A 26,656-nucleotide genomic window follows, 5' to 3' on the forward strand; every position below is an offset into this window, starting at 1 on the left:
CACCGGCTGCAGCCCGCCGGAGGGACGGCAGTGCTGCCTCTCCAGCTGCTCATTATTCACCCTGCGCAATTAGGCACCGCTGATAAGTCACACGAAATTGCCTTTGTTCTCCAACTGGAAGACCTGCATTTCATGGGAATCCCTTTTTTCCTGTACATTACTGATGAGCTGCCCACTGTACCTACTGCTGGAGTGGCAGTGAGGATTTTGGGGCACTCTTTGGGCTGGCCCCCATAGACATCCTGTGCAGGTCGATGCGGAGGTGTAGCCTGGCCCTGCCTGTGTTCCCGGACTTCTCTGAGCACAAAGGAGAGCTGCTCCTCCTGCAGCTCACCAGGGACTTGTCAGCCCTCCTCCAGGCAGGTGGCTTTGTTGCTTCCTGGCTACTCTACCGTCTCTCCATATCACTTCCCAGCTTCCCTCCCAGTAGCAGAGGAAAACCCAGTGCAGCTGCAAAGTCAGCGGGGGAAGAGGTGTCAGCCCTACCCAACCCAAACCCCCAACAAGCCACCTTACCTTGTTCATGACCTTCCCCTTCCTCCCCAGTCAGCCATCAGGAGTAAACCCTGTGCTCTGCTGCTTGGACCAAGCATCTCCCACCCAGGATCCCTGCAGGGCCAGCCCTGCTCCATCGTGTACCGGCTCCTGCTCTTCATTCCTTCACTGTACCAGAACCCAAGTATGGAAGAGAAGGCAAAGCAAACTGGAGCCAACATGAAGCTGGATGCTACCAAGCTCCACAGGAGGCAAGCTGTGCTCCAGTAAACTTCCCAAAATGACCTCTGCTTCAGAGCAGCCTTGTGCCATGTAAGACCTCACTCTGTCAGCATCTGGCAGATGCTCAGATGGGACCACAGGGAGAAAAGACATCTTGGCCCATTCAAGAGTTTCTTCCCATTCTGCTCAAGAAATGTATGTGGGCTCTTAAGTCTTGTTGATTTAAGGGAAAGGATGCAAAATTAATTTAGACAGGAAATTAATTAGATGTGAACTGATGTTTACATCCCTACACATACAATGAATTCTTGTGTGAACCTACAGAATGCAGATGGATGGATGGATGAATGATAACAGCAGTCTAGGAATGACATTATGTGCTGGTCCATACGCTGGGGATGTAGAAAGACTTTTCTCTGCATTGCTAATTAATAACTCTATCCTGAGCAAATGTTGATAAATCCTTTATAGAGCATGTTATCTCTGTCTCTCCAACTCCTGTTCTGCATTTCTATTTGCCTGTTTCCACTGCTCCACCCCTGGCACCCACACGCTTCACTTCCCTCCCATATTTTGTAACTGGTAGCAGATTTGACTCCCTTTCTGGAGAAAGAGGCGGAGGTTTTGTTACTGGGGCTTTGTGTGAGTGATTGCATGTGTATGTGTGTATACAAAGATGGATACAAATCCATTGGAAATAAACACCTTTTAAGGGACTTGAGAGAAAGACACACAGGGCAGAGGAGAAGAAAGAGCCTACAGACCCTCAGCCAGACAATCAGCCAAGATGAAGAGAAAGACCCAGTGAACCAAAAAAAGCCTCAGTTCTCTTTTAAACTCTCCATGATTTGCAACGAAAGCAGCAGATCCCATCGCTGGGAAGCCGAGCTCTGGCGATGTAACCCTCACCCCTTCTCCCAGCCCCGCACAGCTCAATTACCCCGGGCTGCCAGGCTGCACTGAGCACACCCCCACCACCCCGCATCTCCCCCGCCGCCGAGACAGCTTTCACCAATGGAAGGAGTACAAATATATTCATTGGCACCTTATCAGACATGCATGCAAAACTAATTAACATGGGGAGACATGCAAGCTGCCACCCAGCCACAAATACACACCCACGAGCATGCACACACACACGCACGCATGCACAAGGCAACCCTTGTCTAGGGGGGACATTCAAAAGGCTTTGTCACTAATTTAGGCATCTGTCTCAGTCTGGTCTGGTCCTCCTGGCTAGGCTGGAGTTGTGGTTTTTTTCCCACTCTGTTTGACAATGCTGGGAACATGCCCGGAGACCCCTCATTCAAATCACCCCTTGACAATGGTCTCATTGTGTGAGCATATAGAAAAGGGAAAGGATGGGGGAGAAGATGTGGAAGGGGGGTAAGGAATTAAAATGTGAACCCAAGGAAGTGTTTACTAACACAAGCCTCGCAGCTGCCCCGTCTCTCCTCCACCCCCTTCTTCCGCCCCCGGCCGTTCCAATGGCCCAGCTTGTCCCCAGTTTGAAGCTGGCAGCAGGATGTCGGGACAGTGCAGTGGGAGCAGGGATGCACAGAGGTGCACAGAGAGCAGGCAGACTGAAGGGATGAAGCCTCAGGGCATTCAAGTCTTTGGCATCAGGGGGGCAGGTACAGGTTAGAGAAGATAGAGGCAAAGATGCCTTGGAGAGGATTAGGGACTTAAAATGTCCTGGGAAGGACATCTTCATGGAGGAGCAAGAGATTTATTGGTATAACCACTCCAAGGCTTTTTCCGGCAGGAACGAAAAGTGCTTAAACCTGGCCTGGTGGATTTAGAGCAAGTGAGCAGCCTCGCTGCACGGTTTGGACTGCTCTCTTTGGTGCTGCAGCCAGACATGCTACAGCACGAGAAGAAAGTGGGGGAGCAGCAGGGTGTTGGAGCTGGGGGCTCAGAGGATGGACCAGACTCCCTTCAGGACCCCACTCTCTGCCTATTGCTAGTTATTAAATACCAGGAGAGGAAAAAAAAATAGGAAAAAATGCCCCAATGCCCTGAGCACCCCCAGGCATGCCTGGGGAAGGAAATAGTGAAGGTGCAGATGGGGGGTGTTCGCCCCCAGCCCCACCGCGCTTGACTGGCCTTGGCAGGCTCCGTTCAGCTGGAAATGCCCAAGAGCCAGCAGAGCAAAGGGAACAGGAGCTGGGGAGGGGGAGAAGATGATGACAGCATTTTCCATATATGCAAATGCATCCACACGAGATACCCAGAGGGAGACAAAACAAAGAGACCTCAAAGAGGCTGGCTCTGAGACCCGCACAAAGCCAGATACCTCCGCACACCTACGGTGTTCGCACGTGAGGACCTGTGCAATGCAAGATGCAATGCTGCCCAGAGGTTCCCCCCAATCTGAGCAGATAGCAGCCTAAAGAAAGCCTGGTGGAGGAGCCCAGTGAAAGCTGCAAAGACAAATGCCACAATCCCACATCCTCCTACACAAACAGGTGCACCTTAGGAGTACAAAACTATTCCTGTCCTTTAGCTTAGTCAGAGAAGAGAAAAGCTGTGATGCAAACCCACATGAGCCCTGCCTTGGTGGGCAGAGGTAGCTCTGCTCCTCCGACATTGCTCCTGCAGTCAGATCCACCCCCTTTGTGTGATTTCCATAAGAGGAAAGCTAGGAAATTCCTGGACATTACTAAACAAGGCCAGGCAAAATGTCACACAGAAACCTAAGAATGTACATGAGGCAAAACCAAAAGTCACCTGTGCAAACATTTCTGCTTAAAAAGGAGAAACTACTGCAAGGTAAGCAGATCTGTGCTTTTTATCCAAACAAGTGGTTGTGAGCAGTTTTATTGCCACATTTCCGTGCCCCAATACACAGGGATAAGTACTCGACACACAGTGACACGTAGGGACTCGGGGACAGAGCTGTTGTTTTAATAGGGCAATGAAGACAGCGAATGAAATAAAACCCTACAGAGATCAGCTTGCAGAACTCAAGGCTGAGAAAATCTATTTGATGGTAAAAGGAAACAAGGACACTCATGATTCTGCTCTCATTTCCATGCTGTAAATTTGGGCAGCTTTTACTGAACGCAATTAAATCATCACTTAGGATTTAACCTGGTGAAGCTGAGGGCAGACCTTGCTACAAAGACCCACCTCTGAGCTCTTCCCCTCAACTTGCTCTGCAGAGGCCAGCAGGAGTTGTGAGAAAACTGAGTGAAAAAGCAAGGGAATTCATAGATCCCTGCCAGTGTGGCCATTTCAAAGCCCCCTTCAGCTCTGTCTTGCCTGTTCATTCCTTCCCCAGTGATTTGCTGCTTTGCTCATGGAGCTTTGGCTTCAGGGAACAGTCAGTACCAGCCTGGCAAGCACAGAGACTCAATGGTATTTGGGCATCTCCTTCCCTTTGCCTCTAATGAGAACTGAAAGCCTCAGCAAAGCCCCAACACATCCATTCCCTGCCTCTCGTGCCTGATCCTTCTTTTCCAAAACTATTAGAGTCCCAGTGGGGATCTCATGCAAGACTCTTGCAAGAAACCCTACAAGACCCTCTGTTATTAACACCTCTTTGACTATTCTTTACATTTCCCTTTATTTCAAGACAGGGCATTTCAAAGTCTTTTGCCCAACAGCACAGTTTAACACACTGAGTTTCCAAAGCAACAAGTAATAGAACTCCTCACCTACTTGTACCACACAGGTAAAGTCACCTCAGGGCTGTGATCTTAAATCCATACATGCTTTTCCCCATGGACTTTGAGAGCTGTAAATCTCAACATTTCATTAAACAGATCACTCAGAACAGATTGCCTCACAACATAACTTCTCGGCTGGCCACTACCCACGAGCAGATGATTTTACATGACATTTATTCATGCAAATTGCCGAGGCTGTAGTCTAGTTACCCAGCAAGAGCATAAAAAATTACAGTTTAGATGCATAAATGCTGGCACCAGGAGAGAAGACACGATGAGACTGGAAACACACGCCTGGGTTTCACATAGAGTGCAACAAAACTTAGAGGGAGTCATCATCAGGAATAACCCCCCCAAAATGATCCAGGGGAGGCAGAGAAAGGCATGTGCAAGGCTGCAAGGGCTACAGAGAAATGAACTTATCCTGCTGCATGTGCAGGAACCTGCCATGGGGAGAGTACACGCAACATTTTACGTCACTCACAAAGCCTACTCTGTCCAATAAAGTGGGGAAGTAAAACAAAGCATGAAATCCAGGCATAAATTAGCATCCCTCTAGCCTAGCTTTATTTGTGCTGCTGCTGCTGTGGATTAGCATCTAGCTGGCTGACAGGCTGATAGGCAGACAGAAACAGGGAGAAATAAAAAAAATTAAAAAAAAAAAAATCAGTGGGTGTCTTTCTTTTTCTATGGTTTCTGGGATGTCTACCTTCAAAGTGCAGGCAGTGTTCATCCCTTTAGGACCTGAATTTTTCCATCTTCCTGTGAGAGCAATAGGCTCCGTAGGAAAGCAAATTCCCCTGAGATATTTGTGCCTGCACCCTGTGGAGCTGGCACCCGTCATCTAACGCAAGCCCAGTGTGAACCCGTCACATCCTCAGCCAGCATCCCCCCGGCATCCACAGCTCCGCTGCAGAGAGCCGCAGAGCCCTGGGAGCAGCTACGGTGTGGGGCTGGGAGACCTTGAGGATATAGCACCTTGCCACAGGCACACACAGGGAGCAGCAGCCTCGGGATTAGCTCTGGATCATGTTCACCATCGCCTGGGGCAGCTGCTTCCTTCACCGCTTGCAGCCACGGCTGGGGTTGGTACCTGATCCCAGATGACAAGACCGGGATCTCACGCCAGCATCTCCTCCCAGTTTGTGTCAGAAATGTGTCACTGCCTGCTCCTCGGGCAGGAGGACCTGCAGAGAGCTTCCATCGGGCTGACACGCAGCCTCCCGCCCCTCAGGGCTGCATGGCAAAATGAGTGGTCGTCACCAGAGACATCCCTCCTCTCAGGGCTTGGTGGCCTCGTGCCCACCCGCCCTTTCCAAGCACAGCCACGAAAACATAGCACTGAAGAGGTGCCAGTCTTGACAGCCACCACTCCAGCCCTTCCCAAACCAGCCCTGCCAAGGGAGCCTTTCTGCCCTAGCAACTTCAGGCAGCAGAGGGGAGCTGGGAAGCTCCTCAGTGTAGCACTTGTGCACAAATTGGGTGAACAACAGCACTAAATTTGTCTGTGGTAAAAGCAAACTGCAAAGCCCATTTCCACCCTCACTGAGACATTCAGAGTTTGACCAGGCTTTCAGATCACAGGAGATTTTTAGTCCTTGCCTGTCTTGTAAGGAGCCAAACACAGAGCTCAGTTTTAAAGCTATGGAAATCAAATTTTCAGCCACTTTTCAAAGGTGGCCTAGAAAACACAGACTAATTCTGCACAGCCATAAAGCAAGTCTCTCAGGAATACAGCATGCAGTTCAGACACACCCATGTCCCTCTGCCTCTCAACATGACTCTCACTGAGTGGGTCTGATCAAGGGATGCAGGTGTGAAAATTCCCCAAGATGCAGAGAATCTCTCCTTGGCAGACCCCTTACAGCTCTCAGCTCCTCAACGAAGTGTGCTGGCCCTGCTGATCACTGGTGCCACAATCCCAGTAGATTGGGACTGCCTTTGGAGCATGGAACAGGCAAAGCCTTTCTTGCAGCAGGCATCTGTGACCAGTTTTGCTTGCTCCATGCCCAAATGGGTCATCACAGACAGATTTTCCCCAAAGGAGGAAGAAGGGCACTCTGCAGAGCTTCAAGCCAGCTGCAGCTGGAAATAGCCCAAGCAGAAGAGATGCATCCCTGTTCCTCCAGCCACGCTTTCCCTGGAGTGCTTGATCCAAGTCTGGAATAAAGCACACCATCACCATCCTCATCCCACTGCACGCAGAAAGACAGTCCCCTCCACATTCATGCAGCCACAGAGGCATCTATGGGAACATCCCATGGTATCAGTAGAGCGGTTTCTTTTAGGGGCTAGGAAGGAAGGGAAGAAGGATGAAGAGAGTGTAGAAACCGGAGCCTTTGTTTCCCAGCACTCAGCCATGCTGTTAATTAGGTAGCAGAGACCAGCCACTTCCTACCACATCCTCCAGCTCTTGCAGCAATAGCAGGCACTCCTTTAGTCTCTGTCCTTTGGGGATGAGAAGGAGGCAAGGAGGCAGAAGTCAGTCAGAGCCTACAGAAATGCAACAAGCTGCAGGAAGGATCTTTCCTTTGCAAGGCAACCGGCGCCTGATGGGCTCCCCAGCCAGCACTTATCTATGTGAACCATTTGTTTCCTCCCCAAGCTCTCAGCTTGCTCTGACACAACACCCATTCGCCTGATTGCAAGCAGAATGAGTCAGATGGGTCCCAGCCTTGCACCCACTCAGAAGCCCTCTGTTTCTACTCTGCTCCTCAGCACCACGCCATCAGAAAGCTCAGCCTGGGCACTGTGCAGGACCACAACTGCCTTAAAAGCTTGGTACAGGTCCAGACTCACACATGTAGTTTACCCTTCATTCTGGAGAGCTACAGTACACTTCTGCATGAGATGCATTAAAACTCACACTGGCAACAGCACATTCAGACAAGCGGCCGCTGGGACCAAGGCAATACCTATGAAATGTATCACAAATGGACTGAAGGAGCACATTCCCTTGAGTCACTGGTCCAAGTGGCAGCTTGGGACATGTCTGCAGCAGCCTGGGGAGATCCTGCACAGTACTATGAGGACACCACAGAGACAGCATCTTCTCCTCTGGCTCTTAAGCAGAGTCTTCCACAGCGCTGCACACAGTACATGACCTCTCAAGTTAAAGTAAGGACCAAATAAATTTTAAAAAGCATTTTTTTTCTGAGTCCTGGCAGCGTGGAAGTCAAACACTGTTTTTCAAGCTGTTCCCAGAATGAAACAGAGCCATACATATCCATAGGCACAGCCAATCTGCATCTGTACAGCCTTGTTCTCACCACCTCCACTAGCACACACAGAGATGTGCATCCCTCTCTTGTAGAATAGGGTGCCAGAGATCAACATCTCCAATTATTACCTTCTGGACCACAGACCACTGTGCCCAAGTTGCTCTGTGCCCAGGACCATCCAAAATGGCTGGGACCACTCCTGAGAGTCCTCAGTATGTCTAGGGGCTTAAATGAGACCCAAGCCAGCCACTATGTAACCCAATGTGATCCATGACACTTTTTGAGTTGTCAGTCTCTCTCTTCCTCCCTGTTCAGGTGTTACGCAGCATCCTGCACTGTCAGCCTTGAGCTTTGAGTCTTGATCTCCAAAACTGCTAGGACTCATTTCAAAAACCAATTAATTGGAGGAGTTTCTTCAGACTGATAATGCCTAAGCCCTACAAGGTCTTTGACTTGTTTCCAGAGTTTTCCCTGCAATTAAGATGTCTCTAAATACATTTCTTGTTAGCATAATTCTATTAATTTTAAGTGAGGACTGAGACTTTAAAACAGTCCTTGATTACAGTTGCTGGGGGTTTACAACAGACACCCCAAATCCCAAGGTTTGCTCTAAAACCCTTGTGAATTATTCTAGACCAGCCTTGCCAGCTGCTCTTCTACCCAAAAGGCACCTTCCCATGAGAGCAGAATAGTAGAAGAAGGGAAGAAAGCTGGAAAACAGCCATTTCTGGGACTGAAATGAAATCAGGAGGAACAGTCCCAAAAGTCTCTCTTAGCCTTGGCCACCAGCAGCAGCTACTTGTGACACCCCCACCAAGTGAGAGCCAGAGGAAGAGCCACATTGATCCTGCCTTGCTAGATTTTATGCCAAGCTTGTCAGCAAGGCACGCTCGGGTTTGGCTGCCCAAGAAATGCAAACCTCTGCTTTGTGTGGTTTTCTGGACACCTCCTGCTACCCTCCCTAAATCCCAAAGCCAGCAGCATTCCTTACAAGGTGCACACTATGCCAGAGGCAGCAAAGACGTGCTCCTTGCAGCCTCCTGGCCCCAGGCCTTCTGCCAACACCATCCCAACATGGGGCACGCAGGCAAAAGAGCTGCCGGAGGAATCCACACCAAGCGGCGCTGAGCACGACCTTTCTGCTTTACAATGGTAACCTGAATCCTAAATACTGGATTTCTAGGCACGCATTAAAGCCATGAGACAATGGAGACGGCGAGGCTGGGGCTGGCTGCAAGCCAGCTCCATGCCGGCCCCGCCAGCGCCCGATGTTTCCCATTTCCTTCTTTTTTCACCATGGCAGATAAGCTAAGTCCCCCTAAGCCAGGAGGCAGGTGCATGCAGGAGCTCACCCCTGACTTGGGGACTGTGCGTGACTCACTCCCCATAGAAGGTGGATGCCCAACAAGACCCAGAGAGGTGGTTGCTTTCCTCTCTCCCTCTCTCTCTAATATGAGCATTGCTTCTCCTTTAATTGGTTTCATTCATGGCGGCCCTTTGCTAAATGTAATTATGCCAGGCTCTCTCCATCTGTCTGCGTTCAGGAAGAGACATCGCTCTCACTGTTTTTATCTTCAATCTTTATTTCTGCATTAATCCCCGCTCTGCAGCTCACATGTACAACAATGTCCAGGACCTCCTGAGGACATACAGACACATAATGAAGAGCAGGATTTGTCCCTGGGTCTCTCCTGGCTGGAGGACATTTTTTCACAGGGAAAGCCCCATACCTCAGTCACTCTGTAACATCTACATCTCTCAATGATACCTCCACAAGCCAGTCCTTTTGCTGGCACTCAAGAGTTGTCTGTGAGCCCAGGCAAGAGGAGACGGCTTGATTTTGTCTGCATCACAGAGATGTCTCTGCCCTGTCTTCCCAAGCCCGGTACATAAAGGTAGCAAGATGTCTGCTTAGGTTGACATGGACCGCTTTTCACATGGAGACAGCATTCAGTCCCAAACTACCACACTCATTTTCCTTTCCAGGAATGCAGACAGGGTGAACACGGCTGAGCATAGGGATTAACAAACCTCAGCTTTGCAAGGGCAGCTCAGAGCTACATAGCTGAGGCTGCAGAGCACCCAACACACCCAGAAGGATTTCATCCCTGGGGATTCATTACCCAAGGTTCTTACACCTTCCTCAGCCAGGGTAGGTAGATCTTGGGGGAAAACACAATGCTAAAGGAGCTGTTGGTTTATCGAGAGACCAAACCCAGTGACACAGACCCTGGGCAACCAAGCACCATCTGGTGACCGCCGTCTCCCGACACAATAGCCCACGTTGGCATGTTTATGATAGAGACCAGAGGCGGATTCCCATTATCCCCATCAGATCCTGTGATGTGGTTTCAGGAGAAGGACCATGAGAAGCAGATGGGATGGCAGAAGAGAAAAGAACTCAATGAGACAGACAGACAGGAGAGATTTATATGAAGCTAAAGCGCATACCCATAAACATGGGATAAGTAAATAGCATGTAAGTATGAAATTAAATGCAGGGAATCCATGGCATCCAGTAATCAGTCAAATATCTCCTTCACCTCTTTTTCAGTTTATCATCGGCATTTTAAAATGAGATATTTATGCCAATAAGTAAGCCAGTTGCATATTGTAACCCTGCAAATATTGGCTTGGATCTGAGAGATTCGTCCCGACAGACAATTCATTTTTACAGTTATTTTTGGACTCCCGGCTTTCGTGGAACACCAGCTCTCTGTGTTGGATTTTATGCCCCTGAAATGTATTTACAATGCATGGCATCTGTATTGTGCATTACACACTTAAATCATTGCATTTCATTCATCGCTTGTAAAAAAAAATATTGCAATATCCTGAAGCTCTGAATACTCAAATTCAAAATATAACTGCTGAATTTTCAGAGTAATGCTATAAAATAATGTTGTATTTTTAGATAAAGGAGGGAAAATTGATCATGAGGAACATGGATTCCCAAGATCTGGGAAGAAGGGGAGTTTGGATCTCACACCACGATAAATGGGTAAAAAAATAAAACTAAAAGCTGAAAAACCCACAAAGGTTTATTTTCTAAACAAGAACATGGAAACATTTTGTCACTTAAACAAAGGGAGGAGGGCGGGGGAGGCTCCGCATCCTTGGCTTGCTCTATGCAATGGACAAATACTATCAGAAACAAAAAGCATGGCATAGTTAGCAGAAGCTCAGCGCTTTAGAATCAATGTTATGTATTTAAGTTCCTTTTAGGGGAAGCCTTTCTGCAATTGGGGGTAAAAAGATTTCTGGTTTTAAAGGCTTCTGTCATTGTTGCCCACAAGCAGAAGAGAAAGGCGCTTTCTTTGTCATCCGGGGGTTTATGGCAACACCTTAATATGTCCTTTTCATAGGTGAAGCAAGGCACACAAAGCAGCCGCGTGCCAATGCGTCCCCCCCGCCACCAGTAAAATAAATAAATGGAGGAACGCGGGGACGGCGGCCGTCGTAATCCCTCGGCAAAGAGGCAGCGAGGATGGTCTGGCGGGGTAAATATCGCACGTCTCCTGCCAAACCCCGCGTGGGCTATTGTCCCGCCACCCCTTTTAGATGTCATTAAGGATTTTTCGCATACAACCAAACGAGCGGAGGGGATGAACGCACTCGCTTCTTCCCCACCAGTTGGAGAAGCCATGACGAGGCGGCTGGGAGCCGGCGCAGGAAAAACACAGGGCAAATTAGGAAGTATGTTAATTCAGTTAATATCACAGAGGGGCTGGCGGGCGGTGGGGGGGAGGTGTGCGCGCAGATTTTCCGCCCGAGGAAGGAGGTGGCAGAGAAAGAACTGGGGCATGCCAGCTCCCGTTATTGTTCTGCCTTCATCGGTAATTAGCAAGATAAGGAGGGGACGGCGTGAGGGAGGCAGCGTGGCGAGGACAAGGCAGCGCTGCACCCCACCTCATGCCCATGCGGCCATCTTACAGGCGGCGCTCGCCTCCCGCAAAATGGCCGCCGGGGCCCACACTGCCTCAGGCCCGCAGCTGGCCCATCCCAGCGGGCTCCCCTCCGCCAGCCCCGAGGCAGTGGGCACCCGGGAGCAGTGGCAGCCAGTAAAGGGGAGCCTCGGGAGAAAAGGAGTTGCCATGGTGGGCCGGAGCGCGCTGGCGAGCGGCCATCTTAGCGCGGGGCGTGCTCGCGGTGCCATGGGCACGCGGCGCTCCCGCAGCTCTCTCCCCAGCCCTCCCGGCTGGAACGCTCTTGGTTCACTTCTCCTTGGCCAGGCGGCACACACTGCCTGGGCCCCGCTCGTGGCCACAGAGGCGGCTGTGCCCTCGCCATAGCTTTACTGTTGGACACGAGCGGGCTTGTCCCCACACAGGCGGATAACCTCCCGCCTCACTGTGTCCCACCAGTTCTGAAAGCCGCCAGGCTCTGGACTGGCCCTGGAAGACACGGCCTGGACAGATAGAGCGTTCCGAGAGCTACAAGGCAAGATGTCACCTGGCCAGCCATCAGAGAGTGAGTTATAGGCAAATTATGCCTTTCCCCTGGCCAAAACAGAATAAATCCCAAACCAAAACTGCAGCAATATCAGTAAAGAAGACATGAGCCTCCTAAACCTTAATTTAACACAAATTTAAAACAAGGTCAGTTATAAAATGCATGGTTACACAGATGACACAGATAAAGCTACAGATACATTTCTCACTTTACAGTGGACACATCAGTGTGGCTCAGTTCTCCAAATGAGCAACACCAAATACCAAACAAGGAACCCCCACCTCTGGTCTTGGGCTGCCCTCAGGACAAGACCAGCAATCATTGACACTAAAGCAGTATTTGGAAAGAATTTCAGGTGCCTTTAGCTATGATGGGACTACTTTGGTGCAATAGGCACACAACGCACATTGAAAATTCGGCTTCTGCTCCAGTACTGTGTGGAGAACCAGAGGGTGATTGCAACCGCATGCAGGCAGGGCCATGTTATACATCTCAGCTAGACAGTGAAACATAAGGGATGGCAGGCTAGCTGCTCCGCTCCAGGGTTGTCTACATGGAAAACCACACCATTATAATGACAGCACTATAGGTCAACTGCTGCTGCTCCTTGCCACGCTGGTGCACATCTTCACTCTTAAACTGGCTTTCTCCAGTTTAGCTTAAACTGCTTCCAGCATGACATCACTGGTATACAGGAGAGTCCTGCCTTCTGCTAAAGTAAATACCCACAGAGGTTGTACGAGTACAGCTCCTTGCTTTAAAATCCGCCCCCCAACCGTACGTCTGCAGCTAGACCTGCCCTTCGGCTAACCTTTCTGTACTCCGCACACTCCTGGGCTGTTCACAGTGCCCGTGAAACACTATTACACCCTGCTTCCCTTGGGTGCTAATCCTGCTTGTCAACCCAAAGGCAGAAGCAGACGGTGGCTTGGCATTTTGATTACGTTGTGATCTGTTTGAACCTTCCAGATTCTTTTGATGTCTGTGCAAATTTGAAAGGGGGAGCCTTCATCCCCCACAATGAAACTCTGCTATAGCATGGTGAACCATCTCGGGACTCCTATGTCCATAGCCATTGCTAGATTTGAAGTGGGGAGGGGAGTTGCAGCTCCTCCAGGAAGAGTCTGAATTTCAGACTAACCAGTTCTGGCCCTGAGCAGAGAACACTACAGGGACAGCGTGTTGCTCTTCAAACAAATGCATGCGTAGGGGAGTGTGCGCATGCACAGAGACACCAGATTTATACAAATAGATGCATTCATAGGAAAATGCAAATAGCATCCTCTTCCATCCCAGGCTCCCTTCGAGCTCCTGACATCCCAAGGTTTCAGAGGAGTACAACGGAGCCTCAGATCAAACATTAGCCCTGCGGGGGTTCCCTCAGGGAAGCAGCCATGCACTGGGGTCTTTTCCCCGCTTCCATGTGAGGTTTCCCGACCCGGCCTTCCGTGGGTGCTCAGTTCTGACACGCGTACGACACGCGTGCGCGCGTGCAGAGCCTTGCTAAAAGGTGCTCTGGGAATTGAGCTCCACTTCCTCTTTCTCCTGACTCAATTGTCATAAACCAGCTTTTGTTTTATTTTTAACAAAGCGACAGAAATAATCACACACAGCCCTTGACACTCCCACGGCCCTGTCCTTTAACAGAACAAGGTATCCAGGGTCCCCGAGGACATGGGCACAGGGAGATAGCAGGGTAGGAAAGATCAGGAGAGGCTGCTTCTGGGTGCACAGAAGTCCCCTGCTCCTCTCTTGAGCCCATTGCTTGGCAGGCAGAGAGGTGGTGCGATGGGAAGGTGACTGGATGGTAGGCAAGGCACTTCCAACTTCTCCAACCCAAACTTCAGCTCTTCCCTTCATCCCCTACCCACTTCCAACCTGCATTTTACCTTGCACTCTGCTCCTCTTGCTCTTCGGTGCCAGCAAGAGATGACTCCTGCAGCACCATTGCAGCAATCAATGGGCTGATGTGCAACCTGTGACAGCCCGAGCTCTGCCTGCCTGTGGCAAACCCCTGTCTCCAGCATGGCCAAGGACTCATCTCTCCTCCTCCTCCTCCCATCCCACATACCCAGGTTCAGGACTCAGACACATATGGAGACATTTCTTGATGAAACCTATCAGTGGGTGAGTGGCAGCTGAGCAGGTACTGAGCAAGACGTGGGGCCAGACAGCAGCCAGGGGGGAAGGCAGCGGGTGGAGGGAACGTGCCTCGGGAGGAATACTCACAAAGGGCTGCTTTCATTAATAAAACATTCCCCCCTCGGTTGCCTTTTGATTTGGGTGTAAGAATTAACCCCATCTGCCCAACAGCACGCTACCTACCAAGTCATCTCTGCTGAGGAAGGCTGTCTGACGTGTCTGCTCAACTGCCTCGCTTCCCGCTGCCTGCACTCCTTGGCAGCCCAGACCCCTCCAAGCAGCTCACCAGCCTCACTGGGTCTGCCCTATGGAAGAGATCTTCTTCCCACAACATAGATTAGACCCAGTGAAAATAGGCTTAGTGAAAATACCATTTCACTATTAATGCCACCCCTCCACAAGATCCACCCCCCCACCCCCCCACCAGCTTCACACTCTCTCACACCCAGAAAGATTATAACAAATCCTGGTCACCTTTTGCCCCTGCTAACTACTGCTCCAGTCTTTGCACTGCATGCCTTCTACCACGAGTAGAGAGCTGGGCACAGGGAGTACTTATATATATACACACACATCTATCTAGTCAGCACTGGAGGTGTTCAGCTGCACAACACACATCTCCCTGCACAGCATCTCGCCTTGTCACAACACCCCAACCCATCCCTCTCTGCTGTAATTGCAGCGCCTGGTCCTTGGGCATCAGCAGAAAGTTGCAGCAAATCCTACATTGGTTAAAGCACAATCTGTCCATTCAAAATTGGTGGGGGGTTGCTTTTAAATCACTGAGACATTTCTATTCCCTTTCTGTTTAAAGTAAAACCGAGATGCAGAGATGCCTTCGAACCGACAGCCCCTTCATTTTTCCAGAGGTGTGTTTTAATGAGTGACTCGCCTTCCAAAAAGGGGCCGGCAAAGGGGAAGGACGGCAGATTCTCCACACAAATTCAATAGCTGGTAGGTTGCCATGGGCTAAAGCATTTCTTTGCACACATGAAGGGAAGGGACTCCAGAGCACTAAGGGTTTTGCCTCCCATGAGTTATAGCTCTACCCTTCAAGAGCGGAATAAATGCTTTATCCCATTGCAGCCTGTGATGTATTCTACATAGATGGATTGATTTCCCCTATTGTTCTTAATAAATCCTGGCGCATGAAGAAACTCACTGCACAGCCATTTTTCCTGCCTTGTTCTAACTTGCAGGAGTGATAAGGGTCAGATGTGACTGCAGTGGGAAGCAAAGGCCGTACATGAGGCAATGCTTTGTGGGATGCACTGGGTATGCTTGCAGGGGCTTGGTGGGTGCAGGAAACCAACTCCCTTTTCCCTGTTTGTTTCCCCTTTGAGTGGAGGTGAGGAAAAGGGGAACTGGCTGGGTACTGCAGCACTGGCGTGGTGATGACAAGAGCAGCTACTGCCAAGCTGAGCCTGCACAACCCTCCCAGATCTGCACAGGGAAAGGCAAGGCTCTGGCCCTCTCTGACTTGAGCTCTCAATTGTGAGAGATAAATACATATATTGTACTCTCTGATAAATGGAGGGCTGAACACTGCACCACTGTAGAGCCTCCATCTTGCCCTGTCCATCAGACCTGTCCCTGTCCATGTCCCAGCTGAGAGAAGTCCACACCATTAACACAGGCTCCTCTGGTTTTTCATTTGTTTGGGGTTTTTTTAAGTCAAAATGCCAAACCAACCCACTCTCAATGACTCCCAACAGCACAACTCAGACCCCCAGATTGTTGTTAAAAGGTTCTCTCCCTCCCTACCATCTTTTCTACTCACAAGGTTGACACCCACCCTCTTTTCTGCTACAGGAGGGTGTTTGGTGGACACAGCTTTGCTGGTGTCCAGCAAGGAGGCACTGCTAGGCTCCAAGAAGCAGGTGGCTTTGCACAATCCTGCCTTGGCCACCTGCCTCCAGCTCCATCCAGGCTCCCTGGATTATCACCGCTGGTCTTCTCTAGCAGCAGCTAACAACTGGCCCTGTTTCAAAAGCCTGGCTGGAAATTTGGCTGTGGGAGAGAGGGAGGGATCAGGTAAAAGAGCTGGTCTCCCACGCATGAGTTGAACTCAATCCTTCAGCAAGACTTCCAGGGACTCACCTCTCCTTGCTCAGGTGGAGACGTCCCAGCCCTTCCCAAGGCATCCCACTCCACGAACTCTCAGTCATGTCTGATTAAGGAAAAGAGAATTTGTCTCAATTAGAAAGAGGTTCCCATATGCATGGACGGATGTCAAGCAATTACCACATGTCACTCACGTTCGGAAAAGAGACCTTAAATTTGGGGCCGTGCAAACTTGCACACACAATTGCAAGTGAGTTACAGACCCTGGTATGCTCCAGAGCGTACGTTGTGCGGATGCTTTCAAGCCCGTCCCTCAGCTGAAATACACCCAGCCACGTAAAATACAGCCAGACACGACCCCGTTCTCTAATAAGGAAATAAAGCCGAGTGGACCTGCATTGCCAGACCCCAGACAGCAACACTGTCTCTTTAATTTTCTCCCTGGCTATCTCATCCTTTGCACAAACTCTTTCCTCCCCGTGGCTTCTTCCAGCCTGGTGGGCAAAGTGGGAAAACATCATTAGGGAGGAAAAATAATTTAGTTTGTTAATCAGTATCCAGTGGTGGGAAACAAGAAAGACAGAGAGCTGGGCTGGCGGTTAGGGCTTAGGAAGGGCCAGCACAAAGCCCACCATTCATGACATCTGGGGCTGGGATTCTCATTGAATTAAACAGACACAAAGAGCAGAGGCATTTCATGCTCTCTTCACAAGAATTATCATATCTCCCTGGCACTAGGAAACCTTCAGCATGGGAGAGGGGGAGAGAGAGAGAGAGAGAGAGGGGAAAGCGGGCAGGCTGGGTAGAAATATGGGGCAGGGTAGAAGAGGCTTTGTTCCAGTGTTGGATTTATGGATGGGATGCGGCGCGTTGCTTTGCAGGGAGAGACAGGGCCCTGGCGCACTGGGTCTAATAAGAATCAGCAAATGTGAAACAGGGGGCCCCTGTGTACCATGAAGCAGGGAAACCCACGTTTGACAAGCCAACAGAATAACCGCTCGCGTCTCAAGGCTGTGGAAGGATGCTGACGTTCCTACGAGATGTGTCGTCTTGTGTGTGTGTCAGCGAGGAGGGGGAGAAGGGGAGAGGCGAGGAGTATAAACAAGAGACCAGGCAGCATCGTTCAGTCATGAAAATTAATTAGCTGATGTGCAAACCATGGCTGCCTCTTCCTACTGCCCTGCAAGCATTCCCCATAAAGCTATGGTGTGTGCAGAGCCTGTGACTGGGAATGACAGGGGCAGATTAGGCAGCTCCTTGGGACACAAGCCTGGCAGCAAGAAACCCACAGCCCATGCAGAAAAGGTGAGGAGGGGATGATTAGTGTCCCTGGGGAAGGGGCAGAGCCCAGGGACCAGAAGGAAGAGAAAAGGGAGAGACTGGGAACCAAGCTGAGACCAGGAATCATGTTGCTGCAGCAGCATAAATTGGGGTGGATCTCAAAAACCAGCCATTAAAAAGCCAGGAGCTGGCTGGTGGACTGCAAAACCACTTAGAGTTTAGAACACAAAATCTCTGGGGCAGGACCTGTCATCTCCTGCAGGCTCACACCATGGAGGCCTGTCCTACTTGGTCTCTGGGCATTACCAGAAGATCTACTTTAAATACTAATTGCTCCACGATCAAGACCTGTGAGCTGCTGGGAGGCTCCCAACAGCATTACCTGTGGGAAGAGGGGATAGATCTCTGACCTCACATCCCCAGGGTAATTTGACCCCGTGCACTAGTGCCACAAGCAAATATTTCTACCCAGTGATGAAGATGAGCAATTCCTGACCAACTTCACATATCCCATCCCCAAGCTTTCAGATCCTACTATAATATCAAGCTTTTACTTTGGCTGGAACAAACACAGAAGAATGAGGGTGCCAGGGAAAATGGTAAAAAACCAGGGAATGAAGGGATGCAGAAAGTGATCGGCAGGGAAAAAATAGAGAAGACTCTTTGACATGGAATGTGCACAGTGAACACAACGTGCTGGAAACAAAGGGATGCAGGGAGAGAGGAGAGGCTGGGATGGGCATCTCGGCAGACATGTAGGTAAAAGTTGAAAAGGAAGCACTAATTAGCACCCAGACCATCACTTTCCATTAATAGCTTGTCACCGTTTCCTTGATGTTGCTGAGAGCAGGGAAGTTGGTATGTGTGATGCTTACCTGTCTCTATCTCATTAACAGAAGTGAGGGTGAGAACAGATGTTTATTGCCTGCATTCAGATAGACAGGCCCTTTGCTGAACTGAGAGGCAGGAGAGAGGGGGAAAGTTATGAAAGAGATGCTCGTGAAACACAAGCCAAACCCAAACAATGGAAACCCAAACACAGGACACTTAGGTACCTGTGCTGATCCAGAAACGGCCCCAGGCAGGTATCAGGTTCCAGGAATTCTGGAAACACAAAACTGCTCAGTCAAATAATTATAACCCAGGGCAAATACACTGCCAACTGGGGGAGAGTGCTCTGGTATTGGCACAAGGTATGTGCAAGGGGCTGTGACTGCATTATACCTGGGAAAGTAAAACAAAGGGCTGCTTACTTTCCAGACTGATTTTCTCAAGGTGTCCACTCCACTCAAAAACAGACAGCCAAGCATCTTACTGAGAGCCAGAATGGAGATACACACCAGTAAACAAAGGAAAAAAAGAAAACAAAAAAGTGCTATTTTAGGCAAAGATAAATGTGCTTTGCATATAATCACCTTTGGAGTAATTCTTCCAGCAGCTAAAAAAGAGATTATCCTTCCTGTGTAAAACACAAAGGCCTCTCCTTTCCCTCCAACATGTGGAATGGCTCCTGACAGTGACATGGGAAAGAGGGAGTGTGCAAGGCAAAGCAAGACAAGGCAAGGACGCCAATCAGCAAGTACCTGCGAGCTGGTAGCACACGTCTGCTGGTGTGATGACCGGGAGCGTGTGTGTGTGTGCACATTCCTAGGGACACCCTCGCTCCCACCAGCACATCAATTCACTACGCAAGCCAAAGGTTCCTCTAGAGCAGGAGCCCAAACCTCCTTAGGAGGGAACAAGGGAAAACCAAAGGCAAAGAAAACATCAAGGCAGGGACTGAAGGAACAAAAGCTTTCCCCCTCTCAGCTTGGAGACATCTTCTTGGCCATTTAGCTCAGATCAAGTGTAGGCTCTGTTGACTCCCCCACCTATTCAAACGAACTCTTTCAATAGTCTGATAGGTCTTTTCTGCTCTACAGCTTCTCTACCCCTGTGTTTGACGTCTCCAGCCAATGCAGTTAATGCCACATGCAGAAATACTGCCCTGAAGAGCCCTCGCTTAGATTGTGTGGTCAAGCACTTCAAAGTTAGGAAGTGTCCAATTTATGGCTGTCCATGCAACCTTAATTCCACCTCGCTGTGCAGTCACTCTGGACAGGAAAAGAGGGAGTGAGCTAAAAATAGGCTGCGACCGTGTCGTCAGCATCGTAAGGGCATGGGCAGGGAGAGGCTGAATTAATGTCTCATGGTCAAAATGAAATCAGGTACCCCCTGACTTGCCAGTGCTTGCTTTGGTGCCTTCAACCATGTACATTTTTAATATACAGAAATCACGTGCATTCTAAACATACAGAAAAATGCATTATTTATAGCTAATAAATAATAGATTGTTTATATAAGCAAAAAGAAAAACAATTGTAGGCAAGTGTAACAAATTCCCCTTCTTCCACCCCGCACCCATCTTTGCTTCATCCTGTGCGGGCAGAGAGATTTCAAGCCCCAAGCCTCGGCACAGATTTCTGCCACTATGAAATACAGGACTAATGTTATCTGGCAGCGGCAGAAGGCTGCTCTCCTGGGGCCGGCAGAGAAGGGGACTGCTGGGCTGGCAGTGCCCAGGCCAGTGCACCCACATACCCTTCACTTTTCCCTCCTGGCACCAGAACACGCAGGAGTTTTCTCCCAGGAGAAGGGTCTGTGCTGGAAGGATATGACCTAAAGGTGGAAAGGGGTGATGGAGCTGGCTGTGAACACCCTCCCACCTTCCCTGGCTGGTCCAGAGCTCTGCAATAAAGTGGTGGGAGTCCACGGTTTCACCCTGCTCCTAATCTGTTATTATTATTCCAGGGAAACAATAAATTTTAATTTTTTTCCCCCCCAAGAGGCAAGCGAAGGGAAATAGTGATTCTGAACAATTCATAATTCAGCTAAACCTGAAAGGAATTTAAGGGACAAAGAACAGGCATTTCTCGACTCGAAGAGCTTCCCCCAGACGAATTTCAAGGGCCCACAGCAAACAATGGGAGTGTCAGAGGTTCTCAAAAAGAAAAAAAAAGTTCAAGAATCTTTACAATAAAAAGTGTTAGGCAACACAGAGGTCAGAGCCAGCTCCTCCTATAATAAATAGCACAACTACCCTACATTAACTATAGGAGACATTTTAATGCAGTGCCTCAGCTTTGTGCTAATTATACTTTTTCACCATATTTTGAACCTAAGAAAAAATGTCATCAGTTAATTATAACAGATGAGAGAGTGTGAAGACTTCCTCAATAAATAATGCCTTGATATCTCATATCCAACAAGCTGTGTGCTCTGCTCTGAAGGTGCCCAGAAATATGTCCTCTCAGGAAATATATCAAGAACTGATGGTCCCATAAGCTGGCTTTGTTTCCAAGCCTTGATTTTCAGCCCAATAATTAAGTGATTTTTATGGATTGGGGAGAGTAAAGGTCGTGGGACTGCTGGAATGGTGCCAGAGAGAGCCAATGTTTAAAAATAAATAAATTCCTAAATCAAAATGAGATACAAGAGACCTCAACAAATTCCCCCCACGGCTGCACAGGTGAGCACACAGATGCAATTTGATTTCTGGACCCATGTCCCATCCTTCCTGCGTTTGTGGCATCTCCATGGGAGTCTGGCAAGCACTAAAAAAGCCCGTTTTAATGAGACCAGGCCACGGCTGCCAGCATGCCACCAGGAGCCAGCCACTGCTGTCCACCTACCCCGAGGAGGAGGAAGGGCACCGTGCCCCTGCTGTTGTGTCACCCTGGGCACTGCCCCCGGCTGCACCCATCCCTGCTGAGGCTGCTGGGCATCCGGGTCCTTATGAGGTTCTTCAACTAAGCCATCTTTCTTTCAGCTCCCTTCTCCACCTAGCACCCCTCACTTCCCCCTCTGAAGAGCCGGGATTTGGCGTGGGAAAGATGTCTTTGGGCTTTTCACAAATCCAGTATCCCCTTGAACCAAAACCAATTAGCCTGGCCCAAGGTCCTGCCATTGAAGGACTGTCCCTTCTTTTCAAACCCCCGCGGGCTCAATTGCTCTAAGGAGCCTGGATGTGAATGAGCAAAGCCCGCTTAAAGTGGTACTTAAGGCCAGACCAGGGTGAAGGAAAAGAGAAAGCCTCTATAGGAACAGCAAGCTGAGTTTCCAAGAGACAGCTAACTGCCGGAGATTGTGTTCTTTTGCTCCCCCCATTTTCTTTTTTCTACCCCCACTCCTCAGCTTTTGAGGCAAACGCTCCTAACCAAACCTGAGCCCCTGAATAAATATTAGAAAACACGAAAGCCAGAACTTCGTCCTGACTCTTTGCGGATGCCGGGAGCCCTTCTGTGGCAAGTGTGATGACCCAGCCTCGTATGCAAGCTCTGGTCGCAAACACGTGCACTCAGAGGGACAGAGGGATGGTGAGAAGCTCAAGATGATGTTTTTCCAGTTCAGGAAAAACTGGCAAACAGCTTTCCGAGGTGGCCAGGCTTCTGGGCATGAAACACCAAAATCCCCGACCTGGACAGAGCGACTCCCTGTACCATGTGTTGGGGAAGCCAGCACAGGCAGCCAAATGCCCATCTTATGCTGATGGCCCCTGGTGACACCCAGAGACTAAGGGCGATCGAGGGCTGCGATGTGGCAGCAGCAGTGCCAGGGGGACACGCGGTACCCACACCATGAACGGTGTGTGTGCAGCACCATGTGCCAGGTGCCTCAGTGCTGGTGCCAAATCAGCACCTTCCCTCCACCCAGACACACGAGTGTGTCCAGCAGGCAGCCGTGATCCCTCCTGCTGGACATGCAGCACCCATCCATGGCCACAGGTTGGATGGACCCTCCAAGCTCCTCGGCTCCAGCGGCACAGACGAAGCCTGGACAGAGCAGCAGGTAAAGGGAGGCTCTGCCCATTTGCACCAAGGGTGCAGGGAGGGCATGGAAGCCAAGAAAGACAAAAGAAATGGCTGAGCCCAGCCTCAAGAGTGGAACTTGCCATTGCCAGGCAGTTCTACAAAAATGCCCATTGATGGGATTTCATCCATAACCAAGCGTGCACGCTCACACAGCCTGGCTTCCAGGGAAGCTTCTTCAGAGAGCAGGGCCTGAACAGCCCCTTCACCTGACCCCAAGCCCTGGTGAGTTTGGCTTCCCCAGGTATTTGGTATAAACCCCCTTCATCTGATGCACCAAACCAAACCCACTGCATGACAGACACGTTTTAGGAAAAGGTGGGAAATCCTGGGCTGGAGCATGCAATCTCCCGGAGCACCATTTCCTTGGGGTGAAACCCACAAACTGCATTTTGCATTCATCCCCCAATGGCACATGCTGATTCTTCTGTTTCTGTCTCACTCTGCCCATCCCCAGCTCTGCCTGAAGAACAAAGACATCACAACCCAGCTCCAGGTACCTCACCCATGTTTGGCCTACGCTGCATCCTATTGCTCCATTAGGAGAGTCCCACTGAGAAGAGAAAGAATCAGGAATGCCAGGACATGGACTCTCATCTCAGCACTCCCGAAAAAGATGCCTTCCCTTCTGGGTTTTGCCTACGCAGGGGCAAAGACCCATCCAAACCAACAGCTACCCTAACAGGGCAAAAAGCAAAGCTAACAAAGGGAACTGTGTCCAGCCAAAATCCATCCCTGGCCCAAGGACAGATCCTTGGGGACCTCCCTTCCAATATGGCACTTAAAAAAAACCAAAAAAAGACAGAAAGCAGAGACCTGTCGGTGGGCTGCCAGGGATTCTCTAGATGTAGCAGGTATGCCACAAGCAGAGATTTGCTGGGGGGCTTCATCCACTGCCTTGCCCCCGACCCACACACGTATGATCTGGAGATTCTCACCCCACTGTCCTCCATCACTCACTGCCACCTCCCTTGTTAATTGAGAGGGTGCTGCCTTCACACCTCCTCGAGACACCCATAGGTTCATGCCAACAATGGGGGCAAGAAGGAAGCACTAAAGCAGCAGAAAAAATTCAACCGCAGTTTCTCTCTCGTGGACATTAAAGGCCAAATCGCTCAGTCCCTGTCTCAGTCCCCTTCGGGGGGAACTGCTCTGGGGTAAGTGCACCAAGTACATGGCCTGAAAAAAATACCTCAAAAATCAGCTCAGGAGAGGTGATTTTGTGAAGGAAAAAAAATAGTAGAAGTCAAGAGTGGTTTCTGACCAGCTGATTGAATAGCAAGGTGAAAAAGCTTGCATCAATCCTTTGTAAGAGTTCTCATGTAGACACGGATTTCCACACTTCCATTTTATTTCATAAAATTATATATATATATGTATTTATATATACACACACAAGGACATTTATTATATGTGTGTATATTTTTTTTCCTCAGATCCTCTTTTTATATTTTCACCTTTTGCAATTACAAAAGCCAGGGACAGAAATACCTCCTGGGTTCTGCCAGTGCAGAACACTCCCACCAAACAGATTTTCTCTAACATGCTGGTTGAATGATTCCTCCTGAATTACATTCATTAGGAATTTGAATGTTTCTTTCCTCCATCCCCCATCAAATCATTACTCCGGAATAAATGCATTCATCAACCACCTTGCTCAGTTCCCTCCTGCTTTGTTCAGTCTAGTTTTAAAGCATCTCCACTGAAACCGTTTGCACCTGACTTGATGCTGGCGCACGAAAAGGGGAAAAAATAAATAGGAGAAGAATTGAGCGCCACTCACAATATTGTGAAAATAATTGGAAAATTATTTCTTAAAAATAGCCAACATAATAAAGGAGGGAAAGGACTACATTCCTTCCTCCCCACCTCCGATCTCTTCCACAATTTCTGGGATTGCATCAAGTATACATATTCCAGATGGGCTGGAGAGAAGGAGGTTGGTTCTTAATGACACGTCTTTCGCTGCCTTTGGAATGAATGATTCATTCGGATCTTGCCGAGACTCGGTGCCACAGTTGAGTTACATTTCTAGAAAATCCGTATCTTTAATTCTGGCGCTGCGTGTGGGACCCAGCAAATCATGGAATTACTGCTGTAACTTCGGATTAGTAACGCTTTCTAAATGATAGTCTAATTCCAGGCCTTCATGCTTTTCAGCGTTCACACTCACACAGCCTTTTCCCTGGGAGGCTTCCTGCGGAATTAGTGCTGGCGTCTTCGTCTTTCTCTGCCCTTTTTAATTTCTCCAATGACTTCTCATTAGAATATATAATAACAGCTTCTCAGAACTTTTCTTTCTCCCGGTATAGCCAAATTCAGGCTGAGATCCTTTCTCCTTACTGTGGTTATGGCGGTGCTTTGCTGGCCCTGGAAGGGTGCACAGGCAGATTTAGCTTTGCGGGCCTACGTGGCACCGGACGCCATTACCCCGTGCAAGGGAAGGTGGAAAACCTGCCTGCGAGGTGCGGGGGGCTCCCACCTCCGGCCGGCCCCGCTGGGCACGGGCGGCTCGGCCCTGCGGCGCTCCCCTCTCCCTCGGCGAGGGATGCCCAGAGCGGAGGATGGGGCAGGGTACCCGCGCTCCACCTCGCCGAGCAGCGGGAACGCGGCAGCGCCTTTCCCAGCCCTCCCCATCTCCCGCAGCATCTCCCGGGGGGCAGAGGGCCAGCTCAGAGCCCCCTCGCAACCCCTGCCGCAGGAAGGTTCCTCTCGCAGCCTTCCCGGAGCTGTCACGACCCGTGTGGGTTGGCGGCAGCGTGGGGATCATCCCTGCGGGATGCGGGCGGACAACGCCGGGCGAGGGGCTGGTGGCGATGCTCCCAGCCCGCCCCAGGGTGCCGGGGGGCCCGGGAGAGCCCGGTCCCGGCCAGGGGCGCTCGCCCCACGCCAGCTGGGAAAACGTGCCGGGGAGGCTCGGCGAAGAGCACGGTGCTTTGTGTCGCCATGGGAACGGAATGCAGATATGCCAATTGCTTTTCTTTTCTTTTCTTTCTTTCTTTTTCCACCTTTTTTTTTTTTTTTTTTTTTTATTTGCCAGACATTGTAATACATATTATGTTTCAACTTCTGGGGCTTGCAGCGGAGGTGAGGGAGGCTTTGTGCCTTGCCAAGAGCTCGGCTCCCAAAGAAGCCTCAGGGCCGGGCGGCTGCATGCTGGAGGGGTGCACCCAGCAGCGGGACCCCTTCCCTAGGCATCCCCCCGCAGCTACGAACAAAAGCAACAGCCACCACGCAAGAAAAGTGATCACATTCTCACCAACTTGACCTTCCAAAGGGAGGCCAGGATCAAATCCAAAGCCGAAAAAATAGAGCAGAAGAGAGAGAGAGAGAGAGAAGGAAAGATATGGAAAAGCTGGGGAGTTTTCGTGGTGTGACCCGTAGGCTGGGACGCGGGGGAAGGTTTATTTGGGGAGGGTGCTCGCTCTCTCCATCCTCCCAGAGCCGCTACACCCCCTAGCCTAGGAGTGAATTTCGGCGTGCGTTTAACCGATAGTTAAACCTCGGATTTATTTGGCAAAGGAAGAATTGGCGCAGGGCTCGCCTCCCTGTCCCCGTCCCTCCCGCCTGCTGCCGCGGAGCCCCGGGCTGCCCGGAGCGGCCCGACGGGGAGGTCGCGGACCCGCAGCCCTTACCTGGAGCCCCCAGGGCGGCGAGTCGGGCCGTCTCTGCACTGCCGGTCCTGGTGCGGCCGCTTCCCCTGGGCGAGCAGGTCTGGAAGTCATTTCTACTTTCGGTTATCTAGCTTTATGATGGCTCCACAACACTCATACAGCTAGATAACCAAAGACAGAAACATCCCTCCGTCGGGGATGCCGGCCATCCGTCCGTCCGTCCGTCCGCTCCAAGGTGCGGGCACGGCCGGGGCAGGGCGGCCAGGAGCTGCCACCGGGAACCACACACACATAAAAAAAAAAAAAAAGAAAAAAAAGAAAAAAAAAAAGAAAAGAAAAAAAGGAAAAAAAAGAAAAAAAGGAAAAAAAAAAGAAAAGAGAGAGAGAGAAAAAAAAGATAAATATGAAGCGGTGAAGATGAGCCGGGGCAGAGCCACGGGCGCACGGCGGGCTGCCGCGGGGGCTCGGAGCCGAACCGCGCCGTACCGAGACAGGTCGGGCTGAGCCGGGCTGAGCCGAGCCGAGCCGGGCCGGGCCGGGCCGGGCAGCGCGGGGCTGGGCTGGGCTGGGCTGGGCTGGGCTGGCAGCGGGGCCGGTGCTCGGCGCCCAGCCCGCCGGCCCGGCCCGGCGAGCGGCACTCGCGCTCC

The 26,656-nt window shown here is 50.4% G+C and overlaps 1 long non-coding RNA gene across 6 annotated transcripts in view; it reads right to left on the reverse strand.

Moving 5' to 3' along the window:
• LOC110474298 (uncharacterized) overlaps nucleotides 1–26,656 on the reverse strand; it is an 85,727-nt gene extending 59,071 nt beyond the window's left edge. For 4 of the 6 annotated variants that reach the window (XR_014957620.1, XR_002466056.3, XR_014957619.1 and 1 more), the window contains exons 1-3: nucleotides 26,496–26,656; nucleotides 26,031–26,277; nucleotides 16,304–16,373 (exon numbers count right to left, since the gene is read on the reverse strand). This is a non-coding gene — a long non-coding RNA (uncharacterized LOC110474298). Of the gene's footprint in view, nucleotides 1–16,303; nucleotides 16,374–23,728; nucleotides 24,766–26,030; nucleotides 26,278–26,495 lie in introns of those variants that run through there. The other 2 variants (XR_014957621.1, XR_014957622.1) reach the window with 2 other exon arrangements.

Source organism: Lonchura striata, chromosome 10 (genome assembly GCF_050655825.1).
Source record: "Lonchura striata isolate lonStrDom1 chromosome 10, ASM5065582v1, whole genome shotgun sequence".
NCBI lineage: Eukaryota > Metazoa > Chordata > Aves > Passeriformes > Estrildidae > Lonchura > Lonchura striata.